This window comes from Panthera uncia, chromosome C2 (assembly GCF_023721935.1).
Source record: "Panthera uncia isolate 11264 chromosome C2, Puncia_PCG_1.0, whole genome shotgun sequence".
NCBI lineage: Eukaryota > Metazoa > Chordata > Mammalia > Carnivora > Felidae > Panthera > Panthera uncia.
The window spans coordinates 155,427,593-155,443,585 of record NC_064810.1 but is presented as its reverse complement, the minus strand read 5'-3'; the positions used below and the strand labels follow the sequence as shown (position 1 = coordinate 155,443,585).

General features: G+C 39.2%; 1 long non-coding RNA gene across 1 annotated transcript; it reads left to right on the top strand.

Annotated features, from left to right (window-relative positions):
* Nucleotide 1: 1 nt before the first annotated feature.
* On the top strand, nt 2-7,320 carry LOC125921490 (uncharacterized). Its single transcript, XR_007457448.1, has 3 exons — nt 2-265; nt 2,891-3,072; nt 5,354-7,320. It is a non-coding gene; the product is annotated as an uncharacterized LOC125921490 (long non-coding RNA).
* The last annotated feature ends 8,673 nt before the right edge of the window (nt 7,321-15,993 follow it).

Here is a 15,993-nt window from a genome sequence, read left to right as displayed (position 1 = left end):
CATCCCACGCGTAAAGGATGCGACGGTGAATAATATGGCCCAGGCCCTCGGGACACTTGTTGGCTCCTAACGGAGCTGAACCTACTATCTTAGCTTGTACCACCTGGACTTGTATGAAGAAGGTCATAGCTCTTGAAATACACTGTGCTTTGGAGAGACCCAAAAGCGGTAGTCCTGAAATCAATCTAGTGTCTCCTAGCCTTAGAAATGGCTGGGGAGGGGCTCCAGAGTGGTTCAGTCGGTTAAGCGTCAGACTTCGGCTCAGGTAATGATCTCGGAGTTCATGGGTTCCAGGCCAGAGTGGGGCTCTGTGCTGACAGCTCAGAGCCTGAAGCTGGCTTTGAATTCTGTGTCTCCCTCTCTCTGTGCCCCTCTCCCGCTTGCACTCTCCCTCTCAAAAATAAACATTAAAGGGGCGCCTGGGTGGCTCAGTTGTTTAAGCGTCCGACTTCAGCTCAGGTCACGACCTCATGGTCCGTGAGTTCGAGGCCCGCGTCGGGCTCTGTGCTGATGGCTCAGAGCCTGGAGCCTGTTTCCGATTCTGTGTCTCCCTCTCTCTCTGCCCCTCCCCCGTTCATGCTCTGTCTCTCTCTGTCTCAAAAATAAATAAAAACGTTAAAAAAATTTCAAAAAAATAAATAAACATTAAAAAAAAAAAAAAGTGGCTAGGGAGCAGAACAAAATGTAACTCAGGCCCTTCCCAGTCCAAGAGATTGTGCAGATACTTTTGGGTACTGAAAAATGTTAGTAGTTACTACACAGATGAAGAGATTATTTCTACATACTAAATTATTTGAGTCAGGTATTAAAAGCACCTTCTGCTTGTGACCTGAAGTATATGCCATCTGTTCTCTATATACCATAATCACTTTGGCCTACCTGTGAATTTTGTGCAACTCTTGAGGAATGGTTCTATCCATCTTAACATTCTTCCATCTCCAGTGGGCACCATGACATCTCTGGTTATTTTGCCTCAGGGCTTTCTCTTCCAGCCCCTCTCAGGTACTGCCTGGAAGAAGTGGTGAGAATAACAGCCCCAAGGGCAACCCAGAAGAATGACAAATAAGAATTGGTACATAAATACCCAAGCTTCCTGTGCTTTGACCAAAAAATTCTCAGCTATGTCCCACATGGGTTCTTAGGGGGACCCAAGTGAGATTGAGCCTTAGTTGCTCAGACTGGGACCACTCAATATCTCACACTTTATTGGCTTTTCCTCTATTGTCTGTCTTATTCTCCCTGCTTCTCTCTTCTGCTTCTTGGGATCACCCCTCTCCCCCTCCCCCCCTCCCCCCAGTTATCTATCTATCCCTAAGTCCTTATCTCAAGTTATGCTTTTGGAGAAACCTAAACTTATAATCAACAATTTAGATTCAAATAAAAATGTGCCTTCATCAATGCCCAATTTTGTGAAAACCCATGTATCAGTCTGGCTGGAGACTAATTGTCTTGTTCCAGAGGATCCAGGAGCTAATTCTTTAACTTCTAGGTTAGATAGGACTTTTATAGGGACATGGATTAGCAAGCTTTAACACATCTCATCCTCCTGAATGGTACAGTAATGAGGAAAAGGAAGCATCCCTGGTCAAAGAGGGGTCTATGGTTAAAATTTCTTACCACATGGAAAGGGATCCAAGCCCAACTAGCTAGAAGAGACTATGAGAAACAGGTCCTCATGGAGAATGTACCTTGATGGATGACAGTCTGGGAGCCTCAACAACAAAAATAAATGAATCTTTACCCTAGTGTTTCACTGTGAATGTAACTCAGTTGTTTCCTGTATATCTGTTTTCTCTCTACTTTTTCCACTGCTGCTCAGCTGTGAAGAAGAATCATCTGTCCCCCTTATAGCTTCTTCATTTTAGTTTCTGTTCTCTCATACTTTATTTGCTGTGGCTCCTAATGCTCTTTCCATACATCATTTCATCTTCAGTTCCTGCTTTTAACTGCCTTATTTTTGTCCTGTTTCCAATTGAAAATTTCCATAGAGAGGTATTCCAGTTGGATCAGCCATTAAATATCATCTCTGTTTGGGCAGAGCTTTTGCCCCACCCAAATCATAGCAGAGGTTGATAATTAACCTAGAGATAAGCTTCACATGGGTCAAGTGCCTGACCCTGGTCCAATCACCTGTAGTCCATTATGGACTAAGTAGGGTCACTTGGAACAAAATATGGTTACCTCAGCTTCCCTCTCAGCCAAAACTGGACCAGGGAAGCCTCCTGGAAGATGATTTTGGCAAGGCAGGTTCTGTGATTGACTAGGCTAGGACAGTAGTCAACTATGGAAAAGGTGGGCTTAAAAGTCAGGAACTCTGACATCTTCAACTTCTCACATACTAAAATGGCATGATAGTTTGTGGCCCTGGTTACAACTTGATTGAAAGTAATCAACATTTTCATGTTTAGCAATCATGATCATGATTATTCTGTCTTCTCCCATATTTGATTTGAGGTGCTTGCCACCTCTTTGTCTCCTCAACATCTTCTCCACAAGCCATGGTACCAAACAATGTGATGGTTGGAAAGGACCTTAGAGTTAATCATTTTACTAAGGATCTTACTTCTGTCTGCTTTTCAAAGTTGTCTGCTTTTCAACTGCCCTTCTAACTTGACTATGATGGTTCACCATTTGTCTGTCCTGGTATCTCTTCTACTCTCCTGAATTTATCAACTTCCTCTTCTCTATTTTTTTTTTTCTGTCCCTGAAGAAAAACAATGAGCTATTTCCAATTTCCCCTCCTGTTTTCAATGTGTCACCTCATTCCTTACCCATATGTGAAGGGTTTTGTTGTTTTTGTTTTTGTTTTGAGGTATAGGTTTCTTAGAGATTCTGTTTCAACCACAGGAAAATAAACTAGTAAAATCAGCTTTCTTCTTTATTTTGGCAGATGATAAGAACAGGGATGCGGAGTTCAGAGTTGACTCCAAAGAAGGAAATTTCTAAAAGGTCAGAATCATCGAATGGGACATCAGGAGGATCCTGTGTGGTGGTTCCTGAGGGATCAGAAGCTATAGGCCTGTAAAGATACTTCAGAGGAACTAAAAGGCCAACCCTCACATGGAGAAGGAGGTAAATTGGAAAGTGATTTCTTGGGAGTAATAAACAAGGAATGTTTAAAACACACAAAAAAGATGAATATGCTGAACATAAGGAACATCCTAATATGTCCTTCTGAACATCAAGGAGTTCTGAAGGAACAGAAATTCTATCAATGTGGTAAATGTGGCAGATCTGTCAATCAGAGCTCATCCCTCAATGGGCATCAGAGAATCCACACTGGAGAGAAGCCTTAAGAGTGTAATGAGTGTGGTAAAACTGTCAGGCAGAACTTTCCACCCAATGTATATTTTATCTCAGACATTATAATTTTCATGTCTAGAGGTTCAATTTGGGTGGTTTTATTTCTTCCATGTCTGAAAGTTCAACCTTTCCTCTAAGTTTTTGATTATGTGATATATAGTTATAATAATTGTTTTAATATCCTTGTTGGTTAATTCTAATATCTATATCAGTTCTGGGTCAGTTTTGATTGACTGATCGTGTATATCTATAAATACAGGTTGTAATTCCTGTTTGTTTACATGCCTGATAGTAAGTGTATGCCAGATATTTTGATTTTTACTTTGTTGGGGTCTGGATATATTTTGTTCCTATGAATATTCTTGAGCTTTTTTTAGAGAGTTATACAAGTAATTACATTATGGTCAGAGAACATGCTTTGCATTCTTTCAATCCTTTTAAAAGTATTGAGGTTTGTTTTATCATCTACTATATGGTCTATCCTGGAGAATATTCCATATGCACTTGAGAGAAATGTATATTATGCTGTTCTTAGGTTCAGTGTCCTAGAGATGTACATTAGGTCTCTTTGGTTAAAAGTGTTCAAGTCCTCTATTTCTTTGTTAATCTCTGATTTTTCTATTTTTTTTTAATTTTTAATGTTTATTTATTTTTGAGAGAGAGAGAGAAAGCATGAGCAGGGGTAGGGCAGAGATAGAGGGAGAGAAAAAGAGAATCCCAAGCAGGCTCCACACTGTCAGCCCAATGCAGGGCTCGAACTCACGAACCATGAGATCATGACCTGAGCCAAAACCGTCGGACACTTAGCCGACTGAGCCACCCAGGCAACCCTGATTTATCTATCTATTCTTGAAAATAGGGTATTGATGTTTCCAACTATTGTTAAAATGTCTATTTCTCCTTTCACTCCTGTCGTTTTTTTCCTTCATATATTTTGGGGGTCTTTTTTTAAGTTTGTTTGTTTGTTTATTTACTTATTTATTTATTTTGAGAGAGAGAGAGCACATAAGCAGGGGAGGGCCAGAGAGAGAGGGAGAGAGAATCCTAAGTAGGCCCACACTGTCAGCACAGAGCCCAATGCAGGGCTTGAACTCATCAACTGTGAGATTATAGACTGAGTCAAAACCAAGAGTCAGATGCTCAACCAACTTGGCCACCCAGGCATCCCTGGGGGTGTTTGATTAGATGCATATATAATCGTTTCATCTTCCTGATGGATTAACTCATCCCATTTCATATCATTATCAGATGTACCTCTTTATCGCTAATGACTTTTTTCCTGTTTCAAAATCTATTTTGTCTGATATTAGTATAACCACTCCAGCTTTGTTATGGTTGCTGTTTGCATGATATATCTTTTTCTATCCTTTTACTTTAAAAAAATGTTTATTTATTTACTTTGAGAGAGAGCGTGTGAGCAGGGGAGGGGAAGACAGAGAGAGGAAGAGAGAGAATCCCAAGCAGGCTCTGTGCTACTAGTGCGAAGCCTGACTGAGGGCTCAATCCCACCAACCATGAGATCATGACCTGGGCTGAAATCAAGAGTCAGACACTTAACCAACTGTGCCACCCAGGCACCCCTATCCTTTTACTTTTGATCTATTTGTATCTTTGAAACTAAAGTGTGTCTTCTATAGAAATATATAGTTGTATGTTGTTTCTTTATCCGGTCTGAGCATCTCTGCTTTTTATTTGATTTCCTAACCCATTCACATTTAATGTGATTATTGGTGTAGTTTGATTTATGTTTGCCATTTTACCTTTTGTTTTTCACACATCTCATGCCTTGTCCTCCTTTACTTTTCTTTTGCATTAAGTGAATATTCTAATATAATGTTAATTCCTTTAATGATTTTTTTCACTGTATTTTTTACATTATTACTTACTTGTTCTTAATATATATCTTAAGTGATGAGAGTCTAATTCAGATTTATACTAACTTCCAGTGAGATACAAAACTGTGTAGTTCCTGCATATCTCTTTTCTTTCCCCCATTTTTGTGCTATTATTATTATAATTATACCCTTATGTAATTTTATGTCTTTTAAAGAAGCTGAAAGACAGCAAGGAAGTCTTATGGATCCTCCCAGGGTGAGTAAGTGTTGCATCCACACAAGTCCTGAAACAGAATGCTACGGCACCAGTGACAGTCACAGCAAAGTTTATTGCAACGAAAGGCAAGGCCGACCAATCGGGCCGACGCTTTTGATCAGAGTGTAGCCTCGAACAGCCGGGTACGGAGTTTTTATAGTCGACCACATCATCTTGTCATCACCTGGGAACAGAACAAAGAAACAGTTCCCAGATGGGGATGGAAACAGTTCTGCCACTGCAACCAGTTGACCTCCTTGACCCTGCCTCTGGCGCCACTTTTAAAACAAAGCTGTTATCTCTTAGCCTACAGTGTCAAAACAAAGCTGTTATTTCTCAAGGCTACAGGTTAGCCCTACACTACAATTTTGCCCTTACAGTGAGTACATCTTAAATGAAAAATTCACTCTGAACATTGCAGTCTCTCTAAGCCTTTAAATTCCTTTCCTCTAGTGGCACCTCAGTCAGTTAAGTATCCAACTCATTTTTTTGTTTTGTTGTTTTGGGTTTTTTTTTTTAATGTTTATTTTTGAAAGAGTGCACGTGCACACGAGAGAGAGAGAGAGAGAGAGAGACAGAGAGAGAGAGACAGAGAGAGAGAGCGCAGTGGAGGGGCACACAGAAAGGGAGACAGAGGATCCGAAACAGGGTTCTTGCTGTCAGCCCAGAGCCCGACGTGGTGAAATCATGACCCCAAGCAGAAGTCAGACGCTTAACCAACTGAGCCACCCAGGCACCCCAAGCATCCAACTCTTGATATCAGCTCATGTCTTGATCTCAGGGTTGTGAGTGTCAGCCCCACATTGGGTTCCATGTGGAGTTGGAGCCTACATTAAAAAAAAAAAAAAAAAATCCTTTCTCTAAATTAAACAAAGGGAGATTGGGAATTTCCAATTCACTCCCAGGGGGCTATCTTTTGGTTTGTGTTTCAGCCAGTCAATGAAACAAACTCCCAGAGTTTACCAATTCAAATGCTAAACTCTTCTAGAAATAACTTCACAGACACACCCAGAAATAATATCTTATCAACTATCTGGTATCTCTTAGCCTAGTCAAGTTCAATATAAAGTTAACCATCACAACAGTTTATCCCTTTAATTGATGTGGAATCTCATCTAATTAACATCATCTCATTCAATCCTGATATAGGTACTTTCTGTCTTCTTTTCATCTTTACTAAGTCTTATAAATTTTATTGATATTTCTGAAATAACTACTTTGGAGGCCACCTGGGTGGCTCAGTTAGTTAAGCATCTGACTTTTGATTTTGGCTCAGGTCATGATATCATGGTTGTGAGATCCAGCCCTGCATTGGGCTCTGCACTGACAGTGCACAGAAACTACTTAGGATTTTGCTGCTCTCTCCTCTCTCTCTGCCCCTCCCCTCTTTGCACGCTCTCTCTCTCTCAAAATGAATAAACTAAACTAAACTAAAATAACCACTTTGGGTTTCATTGATTTTCTCTATACTTTTCCTGTTTGTTTTCTAGTTTTCCACTTTGACCATATTATTTCATTTCTTCCTATTTTGACCCTCATTTGCTCTTCTGATTCTAGTTTCTTAACCTTTCCTCTTTTTTAAAAAAAATTTTTTTTTAACGTTGATTTATTTTTGAGACAGAGAGAGGCAGAGCATGAATGGGGGAGGGTCAGAGAGAGAGGGAGACACAGAATCTGAAACAGACTCCAGGCTGTGACTGTCAGCACAGAGCCCGATGCGGGGCTCGAACTCATGGACCGAGAGATCATGACCTGAGCCAAAGTTGGATGCTTAACCGACTGAGCCACCCAGGCACCCCTCCTCCTTTCTAATATACACATTTAGTGCTATAATTTCCCTCTAAATACTGCTTTAACAACTCTCCATAAATTTTGATTTTGAGTCAATTCAAAATACTTTCTAATATACTTTTTATATTATGTTTGAAATAAAGATTTCATTTTTTATTTAAAAGTGTGTTTAGTTTCAATATTTGAGGATTTACAGGGTCTTTCTATTATTGATTTAATTTTAATTCCATTGTGGTATATTCTGTTGTTGCTGACTAGAGTGTTCTTTAAGTGTCCATTGGTCACTTGGTTGGCAGTATTGCTCAAATTTTCTTTATCCTTGTTTTCTCTCTACTTATTCAATCATCTATTGAGAGAGATGTATTGAAATCAACTATGCATGTGGGTTTGCCTATTTCTACTTACAGCTGGATCAGTTTTCACTTCATGTATGTTAAAACTGTTTCTAGGTGTATAAATGTTTAAGATCATGTCTTCTTGATGAACTGACCCCTTTTCATTAGGAAATGACCTATTTGTGTATAAACCATACATTTTATTAACTCATTATGATAGCATGGAAAAAACTAACTTCATTAACTTGTTTTGGATTTACATGGAATAATCTTTATGAGCACTTTATTTTATAATTTTTTAATGTTTACTTATTTTTGAGAGAGAGAGCCAGAGCTTGAGTGGGGGAGGGGCAGAGAGAGGGAGACACAGGATCCAAACCAGACTCCAGGCTCCAAGCTGTCAACACAGAGCCCAATATGGGACTCAAACTCACGGACCTCCAGATCATGACCTGAGTCGAAGTCGGACGCTTAACCGACTGAGCCACCCAGGCACCCCAAATGACCACTATAGATACCAAAAACTTTCCATTACCAAATAGCATTTTTTTGTGGTTAATTCTATGTATGTATTCATTTATTTTTTAATTTACATCCAAGTTAGTTAGCATACAGTGCAATAATAATTTCAGGAGTAGATTCCAGTGATTTATCGCCTATGTATAACACCCAGTGCTCATCCCAATAAGTGTCTTCCTTAATGCCCCTTATCTATTTAGCCCATCTGCCCATCTGTTCTCTCTGTATTTAAGAGTCTCTTATGGGGCGCCTGGGTGGCGCAGTTGGTTAAGCGTCCGACTTCAGCCAGGTCACGATCTCGCGGTCCGTGAGTTCGAGCCCCGCGTCAGGCTCTGGGCTGATGGCTCGGAGCCTGGAGCCTGTTTCCTATTCTGTGTCTCCCTCTCTCTCTGCCCCTCCCCCGTTCATGCTCTGTCTCTCTCTGTCCCAAAAATAAATTAAAAAAACGTTGAAAAAAAAAAAAAAAAGAGTCTCTTATACTTTGTCCCCCTCCTTGATTTTATATTATTTTTGCTTCCCTTCCCTTATGTTCATCTGTTTTGTATCTTAAAGTCCTCATATGAGTGAAGTCATGTGGTATTTATCTTTCAATGACAGACTGATTTCACTTAGCATCATACCTTCTAGTTCCATCCATGTAGTTGCAAATGGCAAGATTTCATTCTTTTTGATTCCCCGAGTAATACTCCATTGTATATACATATACCACATCTTCTTTAACCATTCATCTGTTGATGGACATTTGGACTCTTCCCATACTTTGGCTATTGTTGATAGTGCTGCTATAAACATTGTGGTGCATGTGCCCCTTTGAAACAGCACATCTATATCCCTGGGATAAATAAATACTTGTGCAATTGCTGGGTCATAGGTTAGTTTTATTTTTAAGTTTTTGAGCAATCTCCACGCTGTTTCCCAGTGGCTGCACCAGTTTGCATTCCCACCAGCAGTTTAAAGAGATCCTCTTTCTCTGCATCCTCACCAACATCTGTTGCTGCCTAGGTTGTTAATTTTAGCCATACTGACTTGTATCAGGTGGTATCTCATTGTGGTTTTAATTTGTATTTCCCTGATGATGAGTGATGTTTTAATTTGTATTTCCCTGATGTTAAGCATTTTTTCATGTGTCTGTTCACCTACTGGATGTTTTGTTTGGAGAAGTGTCTATTCGTGTCTTTTGCCCAATTCTACACTGGGTTAATTTGGTTTTTGGGTGTTGAGTTTGTTTGCTAAGTTCTTTCTAGATTTTGTATACTAACCCTTTCTTTATCTGATATGTCATTTGCAAATATCTTCTCCCATTCCATCGGTTGCCTTTTAGTTTTGCTGATTGTTTCCTTCACTGTGCAGAAGCTTTTTATCTTGATGAGATCTCAATAGTTAATTTTTGCTTTTGTTTCCTTTGCCTCTGGAGATGTGTTCAGTAAGAAGTTGCTGCAGCTGAGGCCAAAGTGGTTTTTGCCTGCTTTCTCCTCTAGGATTTTGATGGCTTCCTGTCTTACATTGAGGTCTTTCATCCATTTTGAGTTTATTTTTGTGTATGGTGTAAGAAAATGTTCCAGGTTCATTTTTCTGCATGTCGCTGTCCAGTTTTCCCAGCACGATTTGCTGAAGAGATTGTTTTCATTCCATTGGATATTCTTTCCTGCTTTGTCAAAGATTAGTTGGCCATACTTTTCTGCGTCCATTTCTGGGCTCTATATTCTGTTCCACTGATTTGAATGTCTGTTCTTGTGCCAGTACCATACTGTCTTGATGATTACAGCTTTGTAACACATCTTGAAGTCTGGGATTGTGATGTCTCCAGCTTTGGTTTTCTCTTTCTGGATTGCTTTGGCTCTTCGGGGTCTTTTCTGGTTCCATACAAATTTCAGGATTGTTAGTTCTAGCTCTGTGAAGAATGCTGGTGTTCTTTTGATAGGGATTGCACTGAATATGTAGATTGCTTTGGGCAGTATCGACATTTTAACAATATTTGTTCTTCCAATTCATGAGTTTGGAATATTTTTCCATTTTTTGTGTGTCTTCTTCAATTTCTTTCATACACTTTCTATAGTTTCCAGTGTATAGATTTTTCACCTCTTTGGTTAGGCTTATTCCTAGATATTTTATGGGTTTGGGTGCAATTGTAAATGAGATCAATTCCTTGATTTCTCTGTGACTTCATTATTGATATATAGGAATGCAACTGACCTCTGTGCATTGATTTTATATCCTGCGACTGTTGAATTCACGGATCAGCTCTAGCAGATTTTTGGTGGAATCTTTTGGGTTTTCCATATAGAGTATCATGTCATCTGCGAAGAGTGGAAGTTTGACCTCCTCCTGACTGATTTGGATGCCTTTTATTTCTTTGTGTTGTCTGATTGCTGACGCTAGGACTTCCAAAACTATGTTAAATAACAATGGCGAGAGTGGACATCCCTGTCGTGTTCCTGACCTTAAGGTGAAAGCTCCCAGTTTTTCCCCATTGAGGATGATATTAGCGTTGGGTTTTTCATATATGGCTTTTATCATCTCGAGGTATGATCCTTCTATCCCTACTTTCTTGAGGGTTTTTATCAAGAAAGGATGCTGTATTTTGTCAAATGCTTTCTCTGCATCTATTGAGAGGATCATGTGGTTCTTGTCCTTTCTTTTATTCACATGATGTATCACATTGATTGTTTTGCAGATGTTGAACCAGCCCTGCATCCCAGGTATAAATCCCACTTGGTCATGGTGAGTAATTCTTTTAATGTATTGTTGGATCCGGTTGGTTAGTATCTTGTTGAGGATTTTTGGATTCATGTTCATCAGGAAAATTGGTCTATAGTTCTCCTTTTTAGTGGAGTCTTTGGTTTTGGAATCAACATAATGCTGGCTTCATGGAATGGGTTTGGAAGTTTTCCTTCCATTTCTATTTTTTGGAACAGCTTCAAAAGAATAGGTGTTAACTCTTCCTTAAATATTTGGTAGAATTCGCCTAGAAAGCAATCTGGCCCTGGACACTTGTTTTTTTGGGAGATTTTGGATTACTAATTTGGTTTACTGGTTATGGGTCTGTTCAAATTTTCTATTTCTTCCTGTTTCAGTTTTGGTAGTTTATATGTTTCTAGGAATTCATCCATTTCTTCCAGATTGCCCAATTTATTGGTGTATAATTGCTCATAATATTCTATTATTATTGTTTGTATTTCAGCAGTGTTAGTTGTGACCTCTCCTCTTTCATTCTTGATTTTATTTGGGTCCTTTACTTTTTCTTTTTGATCAAACTGGCTAGGAGTTTATCAATCTTGTTAATTCTTTCAAAGAGCTAGCTCCTGGTTTCATTGATCTGTTCTACTGTTTTTGTTTTTTGTTTTTTGCTTTTTTTGTTTTGTTTTTGTTTTTCTTTTTTTGGTTTGTTTTGGGTTCTATAGCATTGATTTCTGCTCTAATCTTTCATTTCCCATCTTCTGCTGGTTTTGGGTTTTATTTGCTGTTCTTTTTCCAGCTCTTTAAGGTGTAAGGTTGGGTTGTGTATCTCAGACCTTTCCTCCTTCCTTAGGAAGGCCTAAATACTTCCCTTTTATGGGATTGCTATATACTTTCCCCTTATGACTACCTTTGCTGACTTCCAGAGGTTTGGAGCTGTAGTATTATTATTTTCTTCGGTTTCCATGTACTGTTTAATTTCCTCTTTATCTTCTAGGTTACCCTCATCCGTTTTTTTGTTTTTTGTTTTTTTTTTTTTTACCCCATTCATTCTTTAGTGAGATGTTCTTTAGTCTTCAGGTATTTGTTGTCTTTCCAAATTTTTTCTTGTGGTTTATTTCAAGTTTCATGGCATGGTGGTCTGAAAATATGCACGATATGATCTTGATCTTCTTGGGCTTGTTGAGGGCTGATTTGTTTACCAGTATGTAATCTATTCTGGAGACTGTTCTATGTGCACGTGAGAAGAATGTGTATTCTGCTGCTTTAGGATGAAATGTTTTGAATGTATCTGTTAAGTCCATCTGGTCCAGGGTGTCATTCAAAGCCATTGTTTCCTTGTTGATTTTCTGTTTAAATTATCTGTCTATTGTTGTAAGTGGGGTGTTGAAGTCCCGTATGATTATGGTATTATTATCAATGAATTTCTGTATGTTTGTGATTAACTGATTTATATATTTGGGTTATTCCACGTTTGGAGTGTAAATGTTTACAATTGTTAGATCTTCTTGGTGGTGAAACCTTTAATTATGATATAATGCCCTTCTTCATTTCTTGTTACAGTGTTTATTTCTAGTAATTATTGAATCTAGTTATAAAATCTAGATCACCTGATATGAGTATGGCTGCTTCAGCTTTCTTTTGGCGACCATTAGCATGATAGATGATTCTGCAGAGCTTGAACTGGTAAACCACGAGATCATGACCTGAGCAGAAGTCAGACACCCAACCGACTGAGGCACGCAGGTATCCCTGCCCTATCTTTTGATTGGAGCATTTAGTTCATTGACATTTAGAGTGAGTACTGAAAGATATTAATTTATTGCTATTAGGTTGCCTGTAGAGTTGGAGTTTCTGGTGGTCTCTGGTCCTTTCTAGTGTTTGTTGCTTTTGGTCTTTTTTGCTTGGTTTTGTTTTGTTTTGTTTTGTTTTCATCTTTTCTCCCCTCAGAGAGGCCCCCTTAAAATTTCTTGCAGGGCTGGTTTAGTGGTCACGAACTCCTTCAGTTTTTGTTTGTCTGGGAAACTTTTATCTCTCCTTCTATTTTGAATGACAGCCTTGCTGGATAAAGAATTCTTGGTTGCATATTTTTCTGATTCAGCAGATTGAATACATCCTGCCACTCTTTTCGGGCCTGCCAAGTTTCTGTGCATAGGTATGATGCAAATCCAATCTGTCTTTCCTTGTAGGTTACGGACTCTTTTTCCTTTTTGCTTTCATAATTCTTTCCTTGTCTGTGTACTTTGTGAATTTGACTATGATATGCTTTGTTGATGGTCAGTGTTTGTTGACTCTAATGGAAGTTCTCTGTGCTTCCTGGATTTTTATGTCTGTATCTTTCCCCAGGTAGGAAAATTTTCTGCTATGATTTGCTCACATAAACCTTCTACCCTTTTTTCTCTTTCTTCATCTCCTGGGACCCCTATGATTCAGATGTTATTCCTTTTTAATGAGTCACTGAGTTCTCTAATTCTTATATCATCCTCCTTTGCCTTGCTTTCTCTCTTTTTTTTTTTCTACTTCATTAGTCTTCATAATTTTGTCTTCTATATTGCTGATTCGCTGCTCTGCTTCATCAATCCTTGCAGCCATGGCAGCCATTTGAGATTACATCTCAGTTATAGCATTTTTAATTTCATCCTGACTAGATTTTACTTCTTTTATCTCTGCAGAAAGGGGTTCTATGCTTTTTTTCAACCTCAGCTAGTATTCTTATTATCATGATTCTAAATTCTGGTTCACACATCCTGCCTGTATGTGTTGATTAAATCCCTGGCTGTCATTCTTCCTGTTCTTTCTTTTGGGGTGAATTCCTTAGTTTTGTCATTTTGAAGGAAGAAAAAGAATTAATAAAATAAAAAAATAACTAAAAATTTAAAAATTATAAACAACACAAAAAATCAAATAAAGGGTGCTAGATCCTAGGTATTTTTTGGTCTGGTTGTTGAAAGAAGTTTGATAGAATACGGAAAAAAAGGGAATAGAAAAAAAGAATAAAAGGAGGGAAGTGAAATTGTTTGAAAAAATTTAAAAATGAATACAATAAAATAGAATAAAAATAAGTGATGAAAGTAAAATAGAATTTAAAAAATTACAAAAAAGTAAAAAATATAGTAGAAAAAATTAAAGAAAAATCTTTTTTATAAAAACGGAAAATAAAAAGTTTTTTTTCTTTCTGTATTCAAGAATAAGATAAGAAAAGAAAAAGAAAAAACTTGAATAGGTAGACCAGTAAACAGAATGAAATACGATTGAAATTACATCCAGTTTCCCCTAGAAGTCAGACTATGAAGCACTTTATAGTCTGTAAACTAAGCAGGCAGAGAAATTTCTGGTGTTCCTCTTGAAATTATATCCAGTTTCCCCTAGAAGTCAAACTATGAAGCACTTTATAGCCTGTAAACTAAGCAGGCAGAGAAATTTCTGGTGTTCCTCTAGAGCATGGTTGGCCCTGCTGGATGGGACTTGGTGTAATGTCTCCGTTCTCCACTAGATGGCACTGCGTAGTTACTGGGGTGGATCGTTGTGGCGTTTGTAGGCATGTATGAGCATGCATGGAAGGGATGAAAATGGAATTACCCAGCTACCCAGTCTCTAGTGTCAGAACTCCATGCTCTCCCCAACTGGCAATCAAGCACCCCTCCTTTGTCTCTGGCTTCCGTCCACTGCCTGCTTCTGTGCTGTCCATGACCAAGCCGTCAGCCTGCCAGGCAGCACCTCCCTCCTGAGTTTTATCTCAGATGGGGCTGTCTTTCCAAACCCCTCACTTCTGAGGGGCCTGCATCTTTGACCCACTCAGACCCTCTGGTTGAGGCCGCGTGGTGACCTGCTCCCAGGAAGGTTCGTATGACTGCACCTTTGCAGAGACCTAGAGACTGCAGCTGGGTACCAACCCACCCCTGAAAAAGTTCATGCAATCATGTAGCAGCAGCATTTCAGGGACTATGGTAAATCACAATACACATCTGGCACCAGGCTTCACCCTCAACATCCTGGTTCCAACATCAGTGAACATGGCTATACTCTGGGGTCTGCTGAGACTTTTGCCTGTGGGGAGGCTGCACAGTCTTTACCAAATGTCCTCCCAGCAGGGGAGCTGCCTCTCTCTGTGTGGTCCAAGGACCCCTCGGATCTCACTCTGCTCCTAGGGATTTGCCCTTCCCACTGGAGCTCCGCCAGGTATCAAGCTGCGGGGTTTCAGACTCTGCACTCCCCTGTTCATAGAGTCATTAATGGTATTTAAACCCTCTCCTTTCTCTTTTCTCCCTTTCTTTCAGTCCCTTGCAGGGGTTTCCACTCTCTCTTTTTCTCCAGCTGCTTTCAAGGGGGTGCTTTTCCTGTACTCTCCCCCCATCTCCCTCCTCTCTGCAAGCAAAAATAGTTCCCTACCCTCCACAGCCTCTCTCTCCCCCAGTTCACCTCTCCATACTGTGTACCTGCTGAGTTCTGTGGCTCAAGTTGTGCAGATTACTGTGTTAATCCTCAGATCAGTTTTCTAGGTGTGAAAGATGGTTTGGTGTTTACCTAGCTGCATTTCAGGGATGAGAGAGGCAAAAACCAAAACAAACAAAAAAACTTCCATGCCACTCCACCTTCCCAAATAGCTTTTTTTCAATGTAGAATTATATATGCGCATAACATATATAGGATGGAATTAAATTGCAATCAGTCTTATTTAGTTCTTTTCTTTGTTGAACTGTTTTTTGGGGAGGGGGATAACAGGAAGTTAAAAAAAAAAAAAACAATAGTGAGTTCCTGTGTACCTTTCACCCAGTTTCCCCCAGTGGTCACATCTTGTATAACCAGAGCACAACATCACAACCACACAAATTGTATGTTACAATCCACAGAGCTTATTCAGATTTCACCAATTTTGTATATACTAATTTGTGGGTATATGATTCTATGCAACTTTAACTTGTTATTAACTATAACTTTGTTTTGTCATTTTAATGATTGCTTTGGGATTTATAGTATGTATCTTTATGAGTCTACCTTCAAGTGATATTATACCACTTTCTGTATAACAGTGGTTCTCAACTTGTTTAGTAGGGGTTCTCCCCTGGGGGCACTATCTATAGATACAGATATTTTTGAAACAACTGAGGGCATCTAGAAGCCATGGATGCTGCTAAATGTCCTATAATGCACAGGACAACCTAAAAGTGACTTTTCCAGTCCAAAATGTCAGTAAGAGAGAAGCACCTGGCTGGCTCAGTTGGAAGTGTGCAGCTCTTCATCTTGGGATTGTTTGAACCCCATGTTTGGTGTAGAGATT